Source organism: Bubalus kerabau, chromosome 7 (assembly GCF_029407905.1).
Source record: "Bubalus kerabau isolate K-KA32 ecotype Philippines breed swamp buffalo chromosome 7, PCC_UOA_SB_1v2, whole genome shotgun sequence".
NCBI classification, from domain to species: Eukaryota; Metazoa; Chordata; class Mammalia; order Artiodactyla; family Bovidae; genus Bubalus; species Bubalus kerabau.
In genome coordinates, this window is record NC_073630.1 from 64135212 (window position 1) to 64156766 (window position 21555).

At 38.8% G+C, this 21555-nt stretch overlaps 1 protein-coding gene across 28 annotated transcripts in view; it reads right to left on the reverse strand.

The window, feature by feature from the left end:
• The window catches only part of APBB2 (amyloid beta precursor protein binding family B member 2), a 377507-nt gene that overhangs the window by 251992 nt on the left and 103960 nt on the right, over window positions 1-21555 (reverse strand). For 26 of the 28 annotated variants that reach the window (XM_055588388.1, XM_055588387.1, XM_055588384.1 and 23 more), the window contains one exon: window positions 15810-15915. The exons of the other annotated variants lie outside the window; for them this stretch is intronic. The gene's annotated coding sequence lies outside the window, so the exon portion shown is untranslated. The remainder of the gene's footprint in view (window positions 1-15809; window positions 15916-21555) is intronic. 28 annotated transcript variants of the gene reach the window in all.

The window sequence follows — 21555 nt, forward strand, 5'->3', positions numbered from 1 at the left end:
TTAAGAAACCAACAGGCCTAGACAAGACTTTTTAGCTTGGAATGGGGGCTATGAAATGATTGGCTTTGAGTGGCATTCCCTTGAAAGTAATGTTGAAACTTTCTATTGGTTTATAATCACAGAGAGGGCCACTGATTGAATTTTGGTAATCTCAAAATTATGCATGAGGGAATAAGATGGGAAGAGGCAGTAAGTTGACATCAGTGAATGAAATGTCAAGGTTCACAAAAGCAGAATTAAAATTTTTAACTTTTCACCTACTAGCCCTCTAAGTTTTCCTCCCTAGGTTCATCCATTTCATAAATAATTGGATTTTTTATTTAAAATAACGAAAACTAATCTCATCTGAACTTCTATCAGTTTGGCATGAAGAAAATATAAGGAACTTTACAGTTGGAAACCAAAGCATGGGGCAGTACTTAAACTATCCCTGAGACAGTAGCCACAACAACGCAACAAATTTTAAGAACAAACGTACAATAAGCTGTGAAAGAAAAATATCACCCAAGAAGAAAAAAACAGTCAAGTTCATTATTTTAAAAGCAATTATTATTTAAACCCTTCATACACCTACATATATAAGGTAAAGGGGTCTTATTCACTGCCAAAATGACAAAAACAAAATACAGAAGTCTAATATTGACCTAATATAAATATCAATTTGGTTAGTAGTATAAGAATGAATAAAAGTCATAAAAGCCAACCTCAGAAAAATCAACAAAGCCAAAAGTTGGCTCTTTAACAGTCCAACAGAACTGACAAACCTTTAGATTAAAAAACAATAGAGAAGATTCAAATAAAATCAGAAATGAAAAAGAAATTACTACCAATTTTAAATAAATTATAAAAGAGAATTTAAAGACGATTATAAAAGAGTACTATGAACGATTGTATGGTAACAAATTTGATAACCTAGATATCACAAAATAGGTATCTTTCTAATTACACCTACCAAGATGGAATTATGAAGAAAGAAAATCAGACCTATAACAATATTGGTCAGTAATCTCAGAAAGAAAAGCCTAGGACTAATGGCTTCACTGGTAAATTCTATCAAACATTTAAAGAAGAATTAACATCAATCCTTCCCAAGTCCTCCTAAAATAAAAAAATAAAGACACTTCCAAACTCATTCTATGAAATCAGTATTATACTGACACCAAAGACAGTGTTCTTTAAAAGAAAAAAAATCCTACAGACCATTACCCTTTATGAATATCGATGGAAAAATCCTCAACAAAATACTGGTAAACAACTCAACAGAATATTAGAAGTGGGATTTATTGCTGGAATGCAAAGATGGTTCAACATATGAAAATCAATCAGTATAACACACCACATTGAAAGGGAAAAAAAAAATCACATGATCATCTCAATTGAAGCAGAAAATAAATCTGAGAAAATTCAACACTATTTCATGATAAAAACACTCAACAAATTAAGAACAGAAGAAAACTACTTCAACAAAATAAAAGCCTTATATGAAAAGACCACAACTAACAATATACCCAGTGGTGAAAAGCTGAAGGCTTTTCCATTAAGATCAAGAACAAGGCAAGAATGCCCACTCTTACCACTTTTTTTTCTTGCCACTTCTGTTCAATATAATACCGGAAGTCCTAGCCAGAGCAATTGAGAAAAAAGTCGGGGCGGGGGAGGGGGAGGGGGAGGGTGGGGGGGAGGTGGGCAAAAGCATCCAAATTGGAAAGGAAGAAGTAAAATTATCTCTGTTCACAGACAACATTAAAACCCATCACAGGTGTAAAAAACACTAACAATTTCAGGGGGAAAAATGGTAGAATAAACAAATTCAACAAAGTTATAGAATATAAACCAACACACCAAAATCAGTTACATTTCTATACACTAATGATAAACAATCCAAAATGAACATTAAAGACAATTTTATTTATAATAGAATCAAAAAAGAACAAAATATTTAGGAATAATCTTAAAGAGGCAAAAGGCTTATATACTTAAAACGACAAAAAAATGTCTGAAAGAAATTCAAGTCAAATAAATGAAAAGACATCCCATATTCCTAGATCAGAAAACTTAATATTTAATGTCAGTACTACCCAAAGTGATATACAGATTCAATGGAATCTTTATCAAAACTTCAAAGATATTTCTTTCCAGAAATTGTGAAATTTGTACCTATTCTCTTTTTTAATACATTTCAACAGTGAACTGCTCCAAATTACCAACAAACAATAATAATAAAATAATAAACCTATAAAGTAACATATTGAGCACTGCAAATTCGAAGCCACCATTCAGCTACATAGAAGATTCAACATTTAAAATACAATGGCATCATCACTAACATTCAGGCTGCTGCTGCTGCTGCTGCTAAGTCACTTCAATCGTGTCTGACTCTGTGCGACCCCATATACAGTAGCCCACCAGGCTCCCCGTCCCTGGGATTCTCAGGCAAGAACATTGGAGTGGGTTGCCATTTCCTTTTCCAATGCATGAAAGTGAAAAGTGAAAGCGAAGCTGCTCAGTCGCGTCCCACTCGCAGCGACCCTAGGGACTGCAGAACCAGGCTCCTCCGTCCATGGGATTTTACAGGCAAGAGTACTGGAGTGGGATGCCATTGCCTTCTCCGAACATCAGGCTGATAATGGACCAAATTCACAACTTTTTGCATGAGACCATCACTGGGGATACTTGGAAAGCCTATTTGCCATTGCATGTGAAAAGCACACCAACAGAATAGAATAGTATCCGATAATGGGTGGAATGGTTTTTTCCAGCAAGATCAATGCCTGGGTCTCCACAGAACAGCTAGAGTCACAAACCAGGGTGGTGTCTAGAAAGGTAATCACCATCATCAGATTCAGAGAGGCTCAATTTGTTCAAAAATAGTACTGTGTATTTTTATTTATTTATTTTTATTTTATTTTATTTTTAAACCTGAAACACTGTATTAGTTTTGCCAAACATCAAAACGAATCCGCCACAGGTATACATACGCTCCCCATCCTGAACAAAAATTGTACTGTGTATTTTTAGGAGTTATTATAGATGCACAGAATTCCTGATTGACAAGGACCTTTAAAATCATATTGCATGTGAAAAACATTTTAAGGATAAGCAGATGATGACCCCTGGAAGGAATGCTTATATAATACAAAGTCACACAACTAGCAGTTAGCAAAACCAGGACTAGAACTTCTGTTTCCTGTGTTCCTCCATCTTTCCTAATAAAACTCTTTAAGGTTGGGAGTACCACTTTAGTTTGCTGGCAGAAAAAGTCTCCACACAAAATGATTTACTTGATCAGTTTTCAAAATGATCACCACAGTAAGTTAGTTAATTGGCTATTCCCCAATACAAAATAAAAAGGTTAAAATTTTTTTTCTCTTGGGATGAGAACTTTAGTATCTCTTAGCAGCTTTCAAATATATAATACAGTATTGTTAACTACAGTCACATGCTGCAGATTACATTCCCATGATTTATTTATCTTATAACTGAAGTTTGTACCTTTTAATTACTTCTCCCTACCCCTAAACCCCTCACCTCAGATAATCACCAATCTATTCTCTGCTTCTCTAAGTTCAGGATTTTTTTTAGATTCTACATATAAGTGAGATCATACAGAATGTGTCTTTCCCTGTATGACTTATTTCACTTAGCATAATGCTGTCAAGGCCCATCCATTCTGTTACAAGTAGTAAGATTTTCTTTTTTTTTTGATGTCTGAAAAAAACAGTCGACTGGATACATATGTCACAGCTTCTTTACCCATCCATTCAGCTGTTGATGGACACTTGCATGTCTTAACTATTGTAAACAATGCTGCAATGAACATGTGGGTGCAAATATCTCTCCCAGTGATTTCATTTCCTCTGGACATATACTCAGCAAATGGAATTGCTGCATCTTATGGTGGTTCCATTTTCAATTTTTTGAAGACCTCCATACTGTTTTCCATAGTGGTTACATGATTTTACAATCCCATCAGCAGTGCACAAGAGCCCCTTTTCTCCACATCCTCACCAACACTTTTATCTCTTGCATTTTTCTGAACAATTTGTTTATTTCATTTTTGGTTGTGCTGGGTTTTCATTCTGCATGCAGGCTTTCTGTACTGCAGTGAGTGGGGACTACTTTTCATCGTGGTACATGGGCTTCCCATTGTGGTGGCTTCTCTTTTTATGAAGCACAGATTCTAAGGTGCATGGGCTTCAGAAGTTGCAGCATAGGGCTCGAGGGTGTGCGGGCTTCAGTAGTCGTGGGAGGCAGGCTCAACAGTTGTTGCTCACGGGCCCTAGAGCATGCAGGGTTCAGTAGTGGCGGCACACAGGCTCTGTAGCTGCAGCTCACAGGCTCTAGAGCACAGGCTCCGTAGTTGTGACGCACAGGTTTAGTTGCTCCAAGGCATGTGGGATCTTCCCCCACCAGGGATCAAACCCATGTCCTCTACATTGGCAGGTGGATTCTTACCTACTGTACCACCAGGGAAGTCAATATCTCTTGTATTTTTAATGACAGTCATTCTAACAGGTATGAAGTGATCACAAAACATTTTCTTTAAGATTCTTGACCACATGAGTATATGCCCAATATGATTAAACCAACTCAGCCCTGCCTTAGGAAAGGAACCTCCTAGGAGTCTGTGGAAGACTTTGCATTGACTCTGGACTTTCTGGTAGCTGTGGTGGCTGTCATCCTGTGTGCGCTCAGTCACCCAGTCACGTCTGACTCTTGGTAACCCAATGGACTGCAGCCCACCAGACACCTCTATCCATGGGATTTTCTAGGCAAGAATACTGGAGTGGGCTGCCATTTCCTTCTCCAACATTGTCATCCCATTCCTGGCAAAAGCAGTTAGGATCAGCCCTGTGAGAGGTGGACTTGCCATTGTCAATTATCCTGGGAAGAGGCAGCACTAAGAAATTAATATGAGAAAGGAAAGAGCTGACAGAAGGAAGAGGGAAACCCTCACTCTTCCAGAGCCTTAATCTATTGGATGCCTGGTCTCTGCAACCAAATATGCTGACAATCACTTTTGGAGTGGGCGATGTCTAAGCCAGAGAGGCAGCCTCGTGAGGGTTGGTCTCATTCTGCCACATCTAGTAGCCAATTTTATGGGACTCTCAGGGTTTTGTTAAAAATCATAAACTCAACTTCTATCTACCACAGGGAATTAAGGACATGTTTCCAAGCTAGAGATGCAGTGTAAAATGGGAAAGCAGAGTCCCCGATTTGCGACCCCATGGAAAGGAGTCCATGGGGCTGCAAAGAGTAGGCCACAACTGAGCTTGACTAGCATGAAAGATAACCCTGGAGGGAAAAAGAAACTATGGGACTTGAAGGTAAATCCATCACTATCTCATAAAATATGGAAGAGACTGGTCCTAATAAGCATGATTTTAATCCTATCCAACCATACTGCAATTATTGTCAAGCATTTCCTGAACACTTAAAAAGCTTTTACATATATCTGTGTGACAAAATACTAGTTTGTGTCTGCAAATCTATGTATATGAACTATAAAACCAATTTAATCCTATTTATTAGGAGAAAAATCCCAACATATATTCTATTAGTATGCTCTGAGTCCCTGTGTGAATGCCTCATTTGATTTTCAACAAAAGACACAACTCAACAGACTTAAGAAACAAACTTGAATTCATCAATTTCCCCCTACTCATTTATTTAAACCTCTGACAAAACCTCTAAGAAATTATTTCTACTATCTACTTGGAAAACAAATGAAAATGCATCTAAATTAAATTACCACTGTTGTGGAAACACTGAAACTCTAAATAAAAACTAGTGATCATGACAAAATTTTCTCAAAGGATGCTAGACTATCTCAACACCATTCATCTTCAGGACAACCTTTAAATGTCCTTTTTCATATGGCTATGCCAGCCACTGGTGCTTCCTGGGTAGCTCAGCTGGTAAAGAATCCACCTGCAATGCAGGAGACCACAGTTTGACTCCTGGGTTGGGAAGATCCCCTGGAGAAGGGATAGGCTACACACTCCAGTACTCTTGGGCTTCCCTGGTGACTCAGTCAGTAAAGAATCCATCTGCAATGTGGGAGACCTGGGCTTGATCCCTCAGTTGGGAAGATCCCCTGGATGAGGGAATGCCTACCCACTCCAGTATTTTGGCTTGGAGAATCCCCATGAACAGAGGAGCCTAGCGGGCTGCAGTCCATGGGGTCGTAAACAGTTAGACACAACTTGACTGACTGACTAAGCATATGCCAAACATTAGTTGTAATTAAAGTTCTTTTTGTTGAAATTGGCTTATACTTCTCTACATCTGAATCTTTTCAGGTACTGCTAATTTTCTTTTCTTTCTATTTATGAGAGATCAGACAGTAATCTAATACATAATTTTATGAGTACTACATCCACATTAATTCATCAAAGTAGTCTGAACACTGTAAAGATTTTTTTTTTTTTTTAAAGATACAGAATGCCACCAAATTCCCTTATCAGTAGGGTGGCCATTTATCATCCAAACCAGAACATTTGATATTGAAAGGGGGCATCATCAAAAACAATACCAGGCAGCAGGCACAGTCAGGACTGCCCCAGCAAACTGACACCTATGGGCCACCCTAAGAGCCACCACCACACTTGGCTTCCCTGGTGGCTCAGAGGTTAAAGCGTCTGCCTGCAATGCAGGAGACCTGGGTTCGATCCCTGGGTCGGGAAGACCCCCTGGAGAAGGAAATGGCAACCCACTCCAGTATTCTTGCCTGGAGAATCCCACAGATGGAGGAGCTTGGTGGGCTCCAGTCCACGGGGTCGCAGAGTCGGACACGACTGAGCGACTTTACTTTCACTTTTCACCACACTTAGAGGCTGAAAGTCTCAAAAAGGTAGAATAAAGTTCATGATGGGAAAGGGGACAAGAGTGGGTTCACATGTGAACAGAAAGTCAGAAGAGTCCAGTTAGAAGGTGAAAAGAAAGCTGAAGTCTCTCTCAAGCATTCACACCCAACAGCATTTCCAGGTTCCCTAAACACAATTCCTCCCCTCCTCGGGTATTAATACAGTTTGTACATATGAATCAAGTCTGTCTTATGGCATGTGGTCTCTTTATTTATCGGTTTATTTCACTGCTACCATCCCTCTCCTCCTTGATATCACCCTATCTTAACCCTCCTACCCACCAAGCATATAAGTTTCTTTCCCCTTTCTTCCTTATTTTATGTCCCATCACTGAAACAATAATAAACCAGAGTTACTGGGGACTTAGCACAGTTCTCCTACATAAAAAAGGGATTCCAAAGGTGAATTAGATTCAGTCCTTGAAAGCTAATTGCTCAAATTTTTGTTCACCACACTGTTTAAAACTCAATATAGTTTCACTCCAGCCTCCATTTCTGCATGTCCTAAGCAGCCCAACCAAGGTGTACAGATGCCAAGCTTCCTAGTGAAGCCACCCCTCTGTTTATTTATGGATAATTTTCTTTTCATACTGATGAAAAGAAGAATAAACTCTACAACTTTGGTTAAGGCATCAAAATTTCCACATCTTAAAAAACTTTATAAAAGCTATTCTACTCTCCCACCCAAGACACTGAGGTTTTGGGGGGCAACAAACACTCTTTCTTGAATTTCTAGTTCCTCCTTGAAGCTGGTGAAGGATTATGACCTGCCCACCACTGAATTTCCAGCACCTCGCAGAGTGTGTCCAGCACAAAACAGATACTCAATAAATATCTGCTGAATAAATGAATGAGTCAGGGGCTCATGATTTATCAACTGTTTTATATTCCAATCATCAAGATCTTTGCTCCATCGATCATTTCCACTGAAAAGTCAGTCCCATCTCCCTATCCCAACAACTCCCTCTCCCCACCATAGTAACAGCTTTCAGTTCAGTCGCTCAGTCGTGTCTGACTCTTTGCGACCCCATGGACTGCAGCATTCGAGGCTTCCCTGTTCATAACCAACTCCCGGAGCTTGCTCAAACTCATGTCCATCGAGTCAGTGATGCCGTCCAACCATCTCATTCTCTGTCGTCCCCTTCTCCCCCTACCCTCAATATTTCCCAGCATCAGGGTCTTTTCTAAGGAGTCAGACAAAAACCCAAGATCAAATCCCATTCACTTAATAGCAATGTAACTGTGAGCAAGTTTCCTCATCATTTTCTATGCCCTATTTTCCTTATCTATAAAATAGAGATAGCACTATCACGTTTGCAAGGTTTCTGTTGTATTTGTGAGATCTGAAAACACTTTATGTAAAGGGCCAGGAAGGAACCCAATAAATGTGTGTCAGATGAAAGAATAAATTGCCATTCTGTTCTCTGGCTCCAGATCAAAACATAACCATCAAAATGTAATTTGCCAAAGCTGGTCTTCATTTAACCACAGATATGCATTTGGAGTCGTAACACACAACTGGAGTCTGTCCGCTGTGGAACATCAAAGGGAGAGTTTAACATCTGCTTTTAAATGCAGGAAAACAACAATTAGTTCACAAGTAAAAGGGAAAGGGATAAGACAGGATTTTATTTTCCCTGCCAGGGTATCCATGTATTAAGGGACTGCCAGCTTACAGCAGACTGAAGCTTTTTTGCAAGGTCACATAGTTGGGGGAGGTAACCCTGGCAGTGGTTTTTAAATTCAGTATTTACTGACAGCTCCTGCTTTCATGATCAAGAATGTACAGGCCAAGTCTGCCCTTCCTCCGAAGTGCAAAACTAAGCAGTCAAAAAGTGCAAGAATCAGACTGAGACCGAAGAATATTTTTATCCAATTTGTTCGCTCTTCTAGCAATCTAAGATATTAAACCTCAAGAGGGAGTAACATCACAAATCTTTGAAATCTATGAAATGCATGCCTGTGATGGCCAGGATGCATTTTTTTCTGCTGTAGAACCAGGCTCTGAGATCCATTCTCCTGTGGTCTCCTTCCCGTCAGGCTGAGCAGCAGCCAGGAGAATAAGCAGCTCCCTGTGCTCTCACACACCTGGACCTGCCATGAGAGCTATTTACGGGCCCTCACCTTCCTCTTTTCCACTAACAGAGGCAGAGAAGCTATGAACCTTCCCCAGGGCCTGCCTTCCTCCCTCACTGCTCACTTGTGCTACTTGCCTGGAAGATGAAAGAAACCCCAGAGTTTTTCAAAGCCCAGTGGCAATGTTGATCTCAAGTAACATTTTCCATTTTCTTTGGAAAATGTTATCTTTCCTACTCTCCTCCAGCATAGGGAACATGAAGCACAGTCTAAACTACCTCCTTGGAGTACATAGAAGTAAACACAATAGTTACAAGAGAAGGTGAACTCTGGCTTAAAAACACCCAAGGGTCATCGTGGGATAAATATGTGCTATAATACTGAACCATCACATTCTGTCTTACAAGTTCACAATTCTAGCCTTTAAAGAATATCTGAGCAAAAGTGGTTCCCATCTGAATACAGGCATTTTTTTCCCCAAATTCCCAATGAACCAGGTACACGAACCTACTTTCATAACCTGTTTTCTTATCCACTCTCATGTTACAGATGTTTTCTTGCCATAAGTCACAGAGTTCATAAGCCAAGAAACTAGGGTGCCTGACTCCAGGGATCTCCCATAATCTGCCCTGAACCAGAAAAGTACTTCAGTTTGTTGTCTAATCTGAGTCCAGCCACTCCCCAGCTATGTGACATTAGACAAGTCACTCAACGGTAGCGACCATCAACACAAGGGCTCCACATATTTTTAGAAACTGAGGTCCTCACCTACATGAATGATAGGGTAGTATATTTTTATGGACTCAAAAATATTATTTAAGACAGTTTCATACCTACCATGGCAAAGGAGCATCAAGACAGCTTTACAGTTTCCAAAAGGTACTAGAAGTGTGTTTTAGTCTCAGCTTCCAAACTTAGTCTAGTTTTGGACAGCAAGTTATAAATTAATTTTTAGATAAAATGGCATCACGAATTTCCTGAAACTTTCAAGATCAATCTAGATATCAAACTATTAAATAAGTAGGTAAATAAATAAATATCACATTAAATCCAATGACCCCCCCCCTTTTAAGTTACACTTGATATAACTGCAACAGAAGCTTTACATATATAATTTTAAAATACTTAATTTTAGGAGACAAAATATCTTAGAAATTATCTACTTTACCAATGCAAAATTTACTGAGCAAAGAGTTATGAAAAACATACAAAAAACATGAATGAGACTGGATCCCAGTGCTCAAGACCTTGTGTGTGTGTGTGTGTGTGTGCATGTGCGTGCACGTGCATACACACACTCTCACACACACACTCTCAGTGCTCAGTGGTGTCTGACTCTTTGCAACCCCACGGACTGTAGCCCGCCAGGCTCTTCTGACCATGGAATTTTCCAGGCAAGAATAATAGAGTGGGTTGCCATTTCCTCCTCCAGGGGATCTTCCCGACCCAGGGATCAAACCTACATCTCCTGCTTGGTAGGCAGATTGTTTACCCCTGTGCCACCTGGGAAGTCCCCCTCAAGACTACAGTTTATTAAACATTATGTAAGTAACTATACCCAAGTTAAAAACTATAAAAGATAAAATCAGAACATATTATCAGAGAGATTTGAGTAGGGTATTAAGGGAGTTTGAACATAGAAAAGATTACTTCTAAGCATAGCATGGTGATTAAGAGAATAAACATGAGAGTCATAGAGAATTGGGCTTAAGTCTTGACCACTCCACTCCCCACCTATGTGACATTGTGAGTTGAAGTGAAAGTCGCTCAGTCATGTCTGACTCTTAGCAATTGCACAGACTATACAGTCCATGGAATTCTCCAGGCCAGAATACTGGAGTGGGTAGCCTTTCCCTTCTCCAGGGGACCTTCCCAACCCAGGGATCGAACCCAGGTCTCCCACATTGCAGGCAGATTCTTTACCAGCTGAGCCACAAGGGAAGCTATCTTGTCTAATGTGACATTAGACAAGTTATTTAACCTCACGGAGTCTCAGTTTCAAAATCCTTATAATGGGGCAATAACATCTACCTCTCAGAACTGATATAAGAGTAAATAAGATAAAATATGTAAAATTCTTAATACGGTTCCCAGCACACTCCCAGGGTTAACTGCTAGCAGTAGCTTTGAGTCCCAAGCCTATTATTTTTTTCTCTTAACAATGCCCCTTAACTGCTCTGGTCCAAGGTCCTGCTAGATCCTACTAACCACTCTCCTTTTAAAATGACAAAATGGACTTTGAGAAAATAGGGAACATGCCCAAGGCCATGTAAATCCCCGATTCCTTGGAAAATGACTGCCCTTCCTCCACGGGCTCGTAACATTTGTGAGTCTATCTTCTCTACCAGCTCTCCAGAGTTGGATGGGTACTGCATGGGCTTTGAAGTTAGATGGATTACAGTTAGAATCCTAACTCAAACACTGTTTAGCTGTGTGCATGTTGGCAAGTTCCTTTCCCCTGAGTTTCAATAATCTCCACCCAAGAATCACTGTGACAATTCAGTGACTCAATACTTTGATTTCCACACTCGTTCAGACAGTGGAACCCGTCTAAGGGCAGAAGATCAGAACTCTTAGTATATTTAATTGTACCATGTGAACTACGAACTACCCTGCTAAGTCACTTCAGTCGTGTCTGACTCTGTGCGACCCCATAGACGGCAGCCTACCAGGCTCCCCCGTCCCCGGGATTCTCCAGGCAAGAACACTGGAGTGGGTTGCCATTTCCTTCTCCAATGTGTAAAAGTGAAAAGTGAAAGGGAAGTCGCTCAGTCGTGTCCAACTCTTAGCAACCCCATGGACTGCAGCCCACCAGGCTCCTCCATCCATGGGATTTTCCAGGCAAGAGTACTGGAGTGGGGTGCCACTGCCTTCTCCGAACGAACTAGCCTACTAGGAGAAATTACAACTACCTTATATGCATTGTTGTTTTGTTGGTGATGTTTAGTTGACAACTCTTTGCAACCCCATGGACTATATAGCCCACTAGACTCCTTTGTCCATGGGGTTCTTCAGGCAAGAACACTGGAGTAGGTTACCACGTTCTTCTCCAGAGCATCTTCCCAACCCAGGGATCGAACTCACGTCTCCGGAATTGGGAGGCAGATTCTTTACCACTGAGCCATGAAGGAAGCCCCATATATATGCATACTGGTTCCCAAATATTACGTGTTTGTGTGTGTGTGCACGTGCTCATATGTGTATAGATATATATACACATGTTTTTTAAATCACTGTTCTAAATTGATCAATTAAATGCTTGTTTTTTACTAACTTTTTTTTTCCATTTGCTAATTTAACTTAACAAGTAGTAGCAGATACCAAAAGTTTAGGAAAAAATAATAAAAAAACTTAAAGATGAGCAAATTCTACTCATGATTTATTTTGGAAGAGATAGATCAATGAATATCATTACTGAATGTTAGTGGTCAAACACCTCATTTAAGAATATCCAGCTGACTGTCTGTCACACAGTACACACTGAATAAATGTAATTTGAATCTGAATTTGAAACTCAAATTAAGTTCTTTGAAAGCAAGAGCGTATCTCATTTATCTTTGAACAATGAGCTCTGAACACGGTGCCCGGCACACGGTAGTTGTGCAAAAAATATTGGTTTAATAAATGAACCTAAACCTGAGAAGGCATAAAAGATCTGTAATACATTTCGCATCTCCAACTGATGTGGATTTCAATCTGTTCCAAGAAATTATATCCCAAAGTCTATGAAATGTTCCTTCTGTACCCATCACCTCATCTGAGATATTTAGAGCTTCTTGGGAGGGAGAAATAACATAGGTAGAATCCTTTCTTAGGCACAGAAATATTAATGAAGACAGCTAAGCAGGAGGAACATGTCACCCGCGCTCCCGTAATATAACAAAGGGACCAAAGAAGATGCAAAGTTTTACACACAGTGCCTGTCAAACGGTGACATTCACCATTGTGAACACATATCTAGTCCCACAAGCCTCCTATTCAGAACATGTCTGGTTACAGTAAACACTCTATAGAGATTGTAGAAGGTGAATTCTAGTCTATTATCTGTTTGCAGATGAAAAACTCTCACCATATACTTCACATATTTATACTCCCTTCTAACTGAAAGCCAGGATCACCTCAAATTAAACAAAAGGCTAAGATACACTTGTTTCTCTTTCACTAAAAATGGTATTTATTAGCATGGGAATTCATGACTTATTAAGTGGAAAAGGCAAGGTACCAAATAATTCATAGCATATTCTACACTGGCAGTATTAACATAAAAAGAAACACATATATGCATTAAAGACGATAATAAAACAGAAGCTACTTTCTACTTCTTTTAAATCACCCATGCCTAATTTTTCAAAAGTGCATCTAATCTTGTCATAGACTCAAGTTTTCAGAAACTTACTTCAAATAATTTCATACTTGAAACAAGGAAGACTTTGAAAACATGTTTGTGATTAGGAAAAAAAATAAAAGCACAGGACAAGTGGGAGTTCAAAAGAAGTATGGTGATTGTTTAGGGTTCTGAATTTCCCGTAAAACTGTGCATTTACCTCCCCCAAAATAAGTCCCTAATTCATTTAAGTACCTCTTATGAGGGCTTCCCAGGTGGTGCTAGTGGTAAAGAACCTGCCTACCAATGCAGAAGATTTAAGAGACGCGGGTTTGACCCCTGGGTTGGGAAGATCCCCTGGAGGAGGGCTTGGCAACTCACAACAATACGCTTGCCTGAAGAATCCCATAGACAGAGGCCTGGCCGGCTACAGTTCATAGAGTCGCACAGAGTTGGACACAACTGAAGCAACTTAGCACGCACGTACAGCTCTCCAAGTGCTATTAGAAACAGCTCTCCAAGTGCTATTAGGAACATTCACCTGTGGCTTCTGTAAATTTCAGAAGGGACTTGCCTCTATCTCCCCCTGCCCTGCCCTCTCCCTTGTTTACTTCCATATAACTAGTTCTTCACGACTAGATTTATGTGTAGCATCCACATTATAATCACCTTTTTTTTAAACTTAGAGTCACCTGTGAACATCCTTCGTGCATACAAATTTTCACCTATGACCTCAGCTTTAGTAAGCTTCTTCCGCCGTGGTCCCTCCGGTACCACAGGGACTGTTTTTAGTTTATTATGGTGATCAAAGGTCTTACCAAGGCCTCACTTCTACAAAATGGAAAAGTAACTTTTGCAGCAATGTCACAAAGGGAATATTTTGGTGTAACAGAAGGAAAATATTCCACCAGGGACTATATAAAATTTTAAAGAAAGGCTAAATCATTTGAAAGGCAGTCCAAGTAGCTCACTTTCTGGTACTGTTATATTTCCAATCCAAACACCACTGCAAATATTGAGATCCTAAAGCCCAGAGAATTAATCTTCTGCTCTTTTCGTTCCACTTCTGTGAACAGATTGCTGACTTTCAACATAATCCTCTTTCAAATATCCTTCCAGGATGGAATAACAACTAGACCACATAGGATTTCCATTATTTTAAGGTCAATATGTGAATACAAACTAAAAAACTCAGCTATTAATAAACATATTGCTATTATTTTTTAAAAATTCCACTGACTTTTTTTTTTTTAAATACCACAGTATATCACTACTGCCAATATTTCACTATAAACAGAAGAGTGTTGTTGGAGAAAATTTTCAAAGTCCTTGCTTTCAGTGGATTTATATTTTAGCAGAGACTTCATAGCTCTCAGAAAGTGTTTTCGCGGTGTGTGTGTATATTCTGTGGTGTGTATAACATTTTTTCAGCATGACTATCTTACTTAACTTCAAAAGAGTCATAACTTACCTTACTATAATTATTTCCATATAACAAACAATTTAGTTATAAATAAATTTACATACAAACAACATAACGATAAAATCTGATCTTACTGTTTAATGCTTCTGTGAACCTTCTAGAGTAAGGTTCTTTTATCTTGTTTTGTTTTAGGAATGAATGTTTCAACTATCTCATTTGTACTATCAGAAACGTAGAGGAGTTAGAATACACAAGAAATACAAAGTTTAGGAAACTATGTAGTGATTTAATGAGCAAACAGCTCCTATTGCCAACGATATTGCTTTTGGAACACACCAGAAAGGAGGTGTGGGTGAGCACGTGTGAGCGTGCATGAGTGTGTGTGTACTATTTCGTTTACATTCTTAGGGGCCACTCATATTTCCAAGTAATATCAACAAGAAAGCAGACTGATTTTATTATTTTTAGGGCCCGTTTTACCTTTCTTTTCAAAAAGATCAGGGAATAAGACTGAACTTTATGGCACCAAATAAGTTTTTCTGTCAAGGCCTTCCTACAGGTGTCTCAAACTATCTTCAAGTTTCTCTAAAGTTGTAAAATAATAGAACTGACAGGTGCATCAATTCTTCTAAGGCCAAGCTACATGAGGGATTTATTGAACACATGATTTTCAATTTTATTCTCCTTTCCAGACAAGAAAAGAACCAAATGGATTTCATTCTTATCCTAAAGAATTCAGAACCAAAGAGCTTATTTAAAAGTCTAAAATTCCTGAAGCTCAGAAAACTGGACTCAGTTTTCTATCACACCATATTACACTCTTACCTTTAGAATTTATCTTCTGAGCACCTGGTAAAAGATTTTATCACAACCTTGAGGACTCAGCTTATGAAATCCCAAAGAAATGGCACAATGCAGAAAGTCATCCTAATATCTTGGAAGGTTTTCTTTTTTTTTTTTTTAAGGTTCCTGAGTCCCTTTCCATGTTTCAAGCCCATAAGCACATATAAAACTTATAAAGCCAGGAAAGAAAGGAAGTAGAAAAGTGACAGACACATTATTAACTTTCTGAGACAAATTAAACAGAATCTTTTTTTAAAGCAAGTTAGAAAAACACTTACTTTTCCCAGGTCTTTGGTACGAAGCTCAGAAGGCAAGTTCCCTTTTCCCACAAAGTCCTGTTAATTACTAGCAATGACTCAGTGAGGTCAGGCAGCCCAAATATATCTACAAATTGTGTAGAGACAAAAAGTTAACAAAGTCAGATTAGAAATTAAAAATCAAAATACCACACTGCTATTCAGAGTCTCTATGCATAATTAAAATACAGATTTCACTGGAATATCTAAATGATGAACTGTGTTATCTACTTTTCTTTCAGAACAATACTAACGAGACTTGCTAAATCTAGATGGTGTTTTGACTTGTCACCTTATTAAAGTTACTGAAGCAGGAACCAGCAAGGCATCTTGGCAACCATTCACGGTAAAAATGTCTTTCTCAGGGAGTCATAAAAAGCAACTGAGGGAGGATCTAGACTTCTAATTATACTGTGACTTGGGAGGGAAGGTCTTCTGAAATCATACTTGCCTGCCCCACCTTCCAAAGATGAGCTCATCTCACAAACACAGAAGCGGGTTGTAAATAGACATGAACAGCAACAACTTAAGAAATTCATCAGCAACTTATAAATGCCCGTCAGGTGTACCCACTTAAGCACACTTCACTTTTGCAGGTGGGAATGAGAAGATTCTTGTTAACTTTTTTCTAATGAAACAGAAAATCTGAAAATTCTGTGTGATGAAGGTCTCACTTAAAACATCAGTTACTTCCTCTCACATCTTGCAAATGAATACACAGGTAGTAACTCATTCATAAGATAAACGAGTTTCAGTAGGTAGACGCCACAGGTAAATCATAATTTGAGGTCTAAACCTGTCAGGCTCTCCCACAGTGACCGGGCTGCACACAAGACTTTATTCTAAGAAGTGTGATAAACTCGTTTAAAAGCCGTAAGAGATTGAGAAATAGGTCCATTAGGAGGAGGCAGGAAGTACCGTCACCGCAGGCAGTCAGAAGCCCACAAACATCAATAGGCATCATTTATTATTCCTGTCACTGTCACGCTTTAGAGCGCTGTTACTGTTGTGCGGTTCTTGTCACGTTACAGTGTGGACTCTTAAGCCAGGCTTTTCTGTTTTTACACGAATATCCCTGAGACATCAGTGCAGTACCACATGGTACACTCTGTTCTCCTCTAACTCTCGTGTTTGATATCACAGGGAACAACTTGAGCATAATTCTGATTTCACATGTGTTTAGGCACGATTTCACACTGCAAGAAACACAGGGTAACAGCAGAAGACTGCACGGGGAGGAACCCCGCTGCCTAAGGTTACACAGAATGCACAAAGCCACACCTCGAATACCAGCCAGCGATCTCAGCTCCCCACAAGGGTGCCAAGCCACGGTCCTCCACACCGGGTGTCCCAACTTTGCTTCTGATTTCAGGTTACGCCCCCTGCCATCACCTCACAATGGCTCACAAGCTATAACCCTTCCAGGGCCTCAGTCCACAGGAAGCATCAGGGTTTTCTCAAGGTAAAGTACTGTATTGCACTTTTTATCTATTTATTTCTTAACCCAACACATATGTGTAAAATTGTGCTCCAATTTTTATCCAGTTCCCATTCTATTTTTTTTTTTTAAACATGTCACCGAGAAAGGTTTTTGAGTGTTATGTCCCTAATCCCACTATCCCTTAAGCACTGGTTGCGGGCGGGGGAAGGGTGGCGAGGCAGCGTGTTATGATTCTGCATAGCATGGCAGTTTTTAGAAACACATGTATTGCACTTTAGCAGAACTGACTGTATAATAACCGCTGTTTATAAGGATGCTTGTGATTTAAATCAGAGGAGTTAAATTATGATTTTCATATGTTTTCCTTATGTTAAAGACAATAGCAATATATGTCATGTGTGTATGTTAGTTGCTCAGTCGTGTCTGACTCTTTGCAACCCCATGGACTGTAGCCCACCAGGCTCCTTTGTCCATGGGATTCTCCAGGCAAGACTACTGGAGTGGGTTGCCATTTCCTTCTCCAAATATATGTCATACAATTTTAGAAAGACTCTCACTCACATTTTAGGTTTTACAGTAACCTAGTATGAACACTTTTAAGGGTGTTTCAGTTACATGAAAAATTTATTTATTAGAAGTTCCCTGATGGTCTTGTTAATAAATAAGGCGTTACTGTACCATTCTGGAGAGACCAACATGATGGTGTTATAAAGACAGATTCTTGCAGAGGAGGACTTATCTGGATTTTCAAGAGAGGACAAACTGAATTACTTGTCATTCCTTGAAACGAATAAATCTTCAAAAGATTGAATTTATCCTTTAAAAAAGTCCAAGATGTACATAAAGATATGTACAAAAAGTTTTCCATTACAATAACATATTAAGCAATTTTAAAACATATGTTTGGCAACGGATAAACAGTTTTTTTAAATATGTAAGATACTTAACAAAATGAGAAAATGTTTCTAAGCAGTGTTCACTGGGGAGTGCTGGCTATAGGATGGATGATACGTTCAATGTGATCCCAATTTTTTAAAAGTATCTATATCTAGAAAAAAAGACTGAAAACAAGTCAATATTTGAATAGTTGCTAAGTAAAGATAACAAAAATAGAGTAGAATAATTTTTACTTTCTTTGCATTTTTCTGTGGTATCCAAATTTTCCACAATAATCATGTCTACTTTTACAGTTAGAAATAACAATATGCTATATAAAAATAGGAGGAAGGCATCTGGTGGGAAAAAACTCTTTTTATCCCACTTTAATTTCAAATGTGAATCCAGCCAGTAAAATGAACATCAGCCCAAGAACAAGGACACCAGATGCTACTTCCACAAGCGTTAACAGTCACAGAAAGTAATTTCTATCTCATAATTCAAAGGCAAATACAGTCCCAAAAGAGATGTTCAAAGTATATAGATCAGTTATAAAAGCCAAAATATAATTTGCTTTTACTGGCTAAAACAGTTATGGATTTAGTAAAATCCAGATTAAGAAAGATTTTTAATTATATAATTACATACAAGCTGTCTTAATGTCCAAAAGAAATTTAGTTATGGATGAAGAAACTGTGCCCTGGATATAACTCCTTTCAAACAAGATCAAGATTAAAGAAATACAAGAAGCAATGGCTTTGGTTATGGGGATGAATGCCTCACTAAGGGGAGTTTTCAACAGAAAGTAAGAAAAGAGAGCTGGATCTTTATGACCTCCGAAAGAAGTTAGCTATATTACAATTTTCCCGATAACCATAAAACTGGGCTTTGAAAATAACTTATTTGCCAAAAACGGTGATTCCTTAGTGCTCAGTCTGCTTAGTTTAATCCCGTGCACTGAAATCCCACAAGACCTGAATGGAGAAAGTACTCAGGAGTCAAGGGCTAACGTGGGGCAATTTGGCCACCACACACTTGAGTTCACCTACTTATGCTGGCCGGCAGCACATTTAAACGATGTGCCCCTTTTCATTTTCAGTGTAACCTTACTAGCTTATCAAATACCAAGTAACTATTTGGTGTAGAGTAATTGCTTTAGTACCATTCTCCATTCTCAAGAATGCACTGAGGGTTAAAAATCAGGGGCGGGAGGGGTGCTGTTTCACAAAATTACAAAGCATCTGTAACATGTAATGTATACATCTGAATAATAACCATAGTCCTATTGTACATAGATGTACTAGTCTGTTCTTTTTTTTAACTTCCAAAAATGTTGACTTCAATGAAAAACAAACAAAAACAAAACCCTTCTGTTTCAAATTTGCTTTTGTATTTTTAAGCATTTTCGAAAGTTCCCCATCATATGGAAACAATTAACTCCTGGCTTCATGTTTTGTTTTGTTTCATAAAAAAGGCAAATTGAACATTTTAATTACGCTATCTACAAAGAGAGATCACAGAGGTGATACTGAGTTCCAGAAAAATCAGTCGGTTCAAATTCAAGATCAAAGGCTTCATTTTATTAAATGCATATTGATTACTTTAGAAAATAACTTAGAAATTTTCTTCTTGGCTTCTAGGTTTTATAAGTTGCTGCCTAAAATGCTGCACATATGTGCCTTTAATAATTTGCAACCAAATATTATAATCAACAAGCAAATTCAAATATTGTTTTCAATTAGGAGTGTTGAAAATAAAAACTGTGAGTTTTAATTTTTACAAGAAGACATGCTGAAATATGCATTTACCTATACACACCTCACACTAAGGGATTCTCAGTATGGAAACCATATTTCTTAAACTGCTCTAAGAATTAGCATATGTGTAGCTCAGGGGGATACACTCTCTCAGCATTACTGGATATAAAAAAAAGGGCAACCAATTTTCAGAGTCTACCTGGAAAATAAGCAGAAATTATTTTCTCAGGCTCTCTAGTCACTCCCTGGGCAGAATTCCAACATAATCTAAATTGGTCTTGGCACCATCTCACTCCCCCTTTTGCATCACTGAGCCACCTCTGGTCCAAAGCCCAGTGACCTTCAATTTCCATGGCCTCTTCCTTTCACTGGTTCTTCCCTTCCAACTTCTAGACTCCTGATGACTCCATGTGAATATTTCGGCAAAGCTGGGCATTGAGGGAGTTTAAACAAATGATTCATGAATTTTAACTTTCTCTGGATTATATGCATTTTTAGAGAAAAGCTTGAATACCCAGATCCTGCCTTTCTCAACACTGTAACTCACTGGAGAAATAGTTGAATCCAGGTCTGGAGGGTAAGAAAAGTACAATATAAACCTAGAACCTCTCACTATGCCAGAAAGCAAGAAGTACTCAAATATTAATGCAGACATGACACAGGACAAAGGAGCTGCCTGGAAGGGGCTCCCACTAGGCACATGTGGTACAGTCTGAACAAGGAAAAGAATGATATGAAAAAACTGTAACACATTCAACTTAAAAAAAGGAACCATAAATCCACAGATCTTCATGCAAAGGGGGATACTGGAATGCTCTTTACAAAGACAGCCAGCTAACAAACACCAAAGGAACAGGACAAACAGAAAATCCCACTTTGCAACCACCGACGCAATGATTGATTCAGTCGAGGCTCATTAATAGACAACGAAGACCATTAGGGGAAGGGTTGCTGTGGAACAGGATACTCACACAGTCTCAGAGTATCACCCTTCGGATTACTTATCACTTACCTAGGGGAAAAGGTATCCTTATAATGGAGAGCTCTGGCAGACCACCTTACCCAAGCAATGGCTGGTATAATCAATCAGAGGGTAACTGGACGCCACATGTCTCCACTATGTGATGTGTCTGTCAAAATGCTTAATCTGTATCTTATCATTGTGGTACTTTCTATAAGAAAATTATCTTGGAATTTTCCAAGATATCAGTGCCACAAATGACAAAAATAAATGAAAACAGGGTGACTGTTCTGGATGAAAGGAAAAGAGACAAAATGCAATGAATGATTGTTGGTGAACATTGGATGAGGAGAAGGGTTATAAAAGACATTACTGGAATAACTGGGGAAATCTGAATCTGTATTATGGGCTGTGTGGGAAAACACTCTTGTGCTTGTGAAATAACACGTGAAATTTAGGTAAAGGGTCATGCATAACCTCTATAATTAATTAAATAGTTCAGCAAATGTATTTTTAAAGTATATGTATTCAGAGACAGAAAGAGAGAGAAAATTTGACAAAATGTAAGCATTTATATGGCAGGCTATAACCTATAAAAGCCAATAAGAGCCGAAGAATTGATGCTTTTGAACTGTGGTGTTGGAGAAGACTCTTGAGAGTCCCTTGGACTGCAGGAGATCCAACCAGTCCATT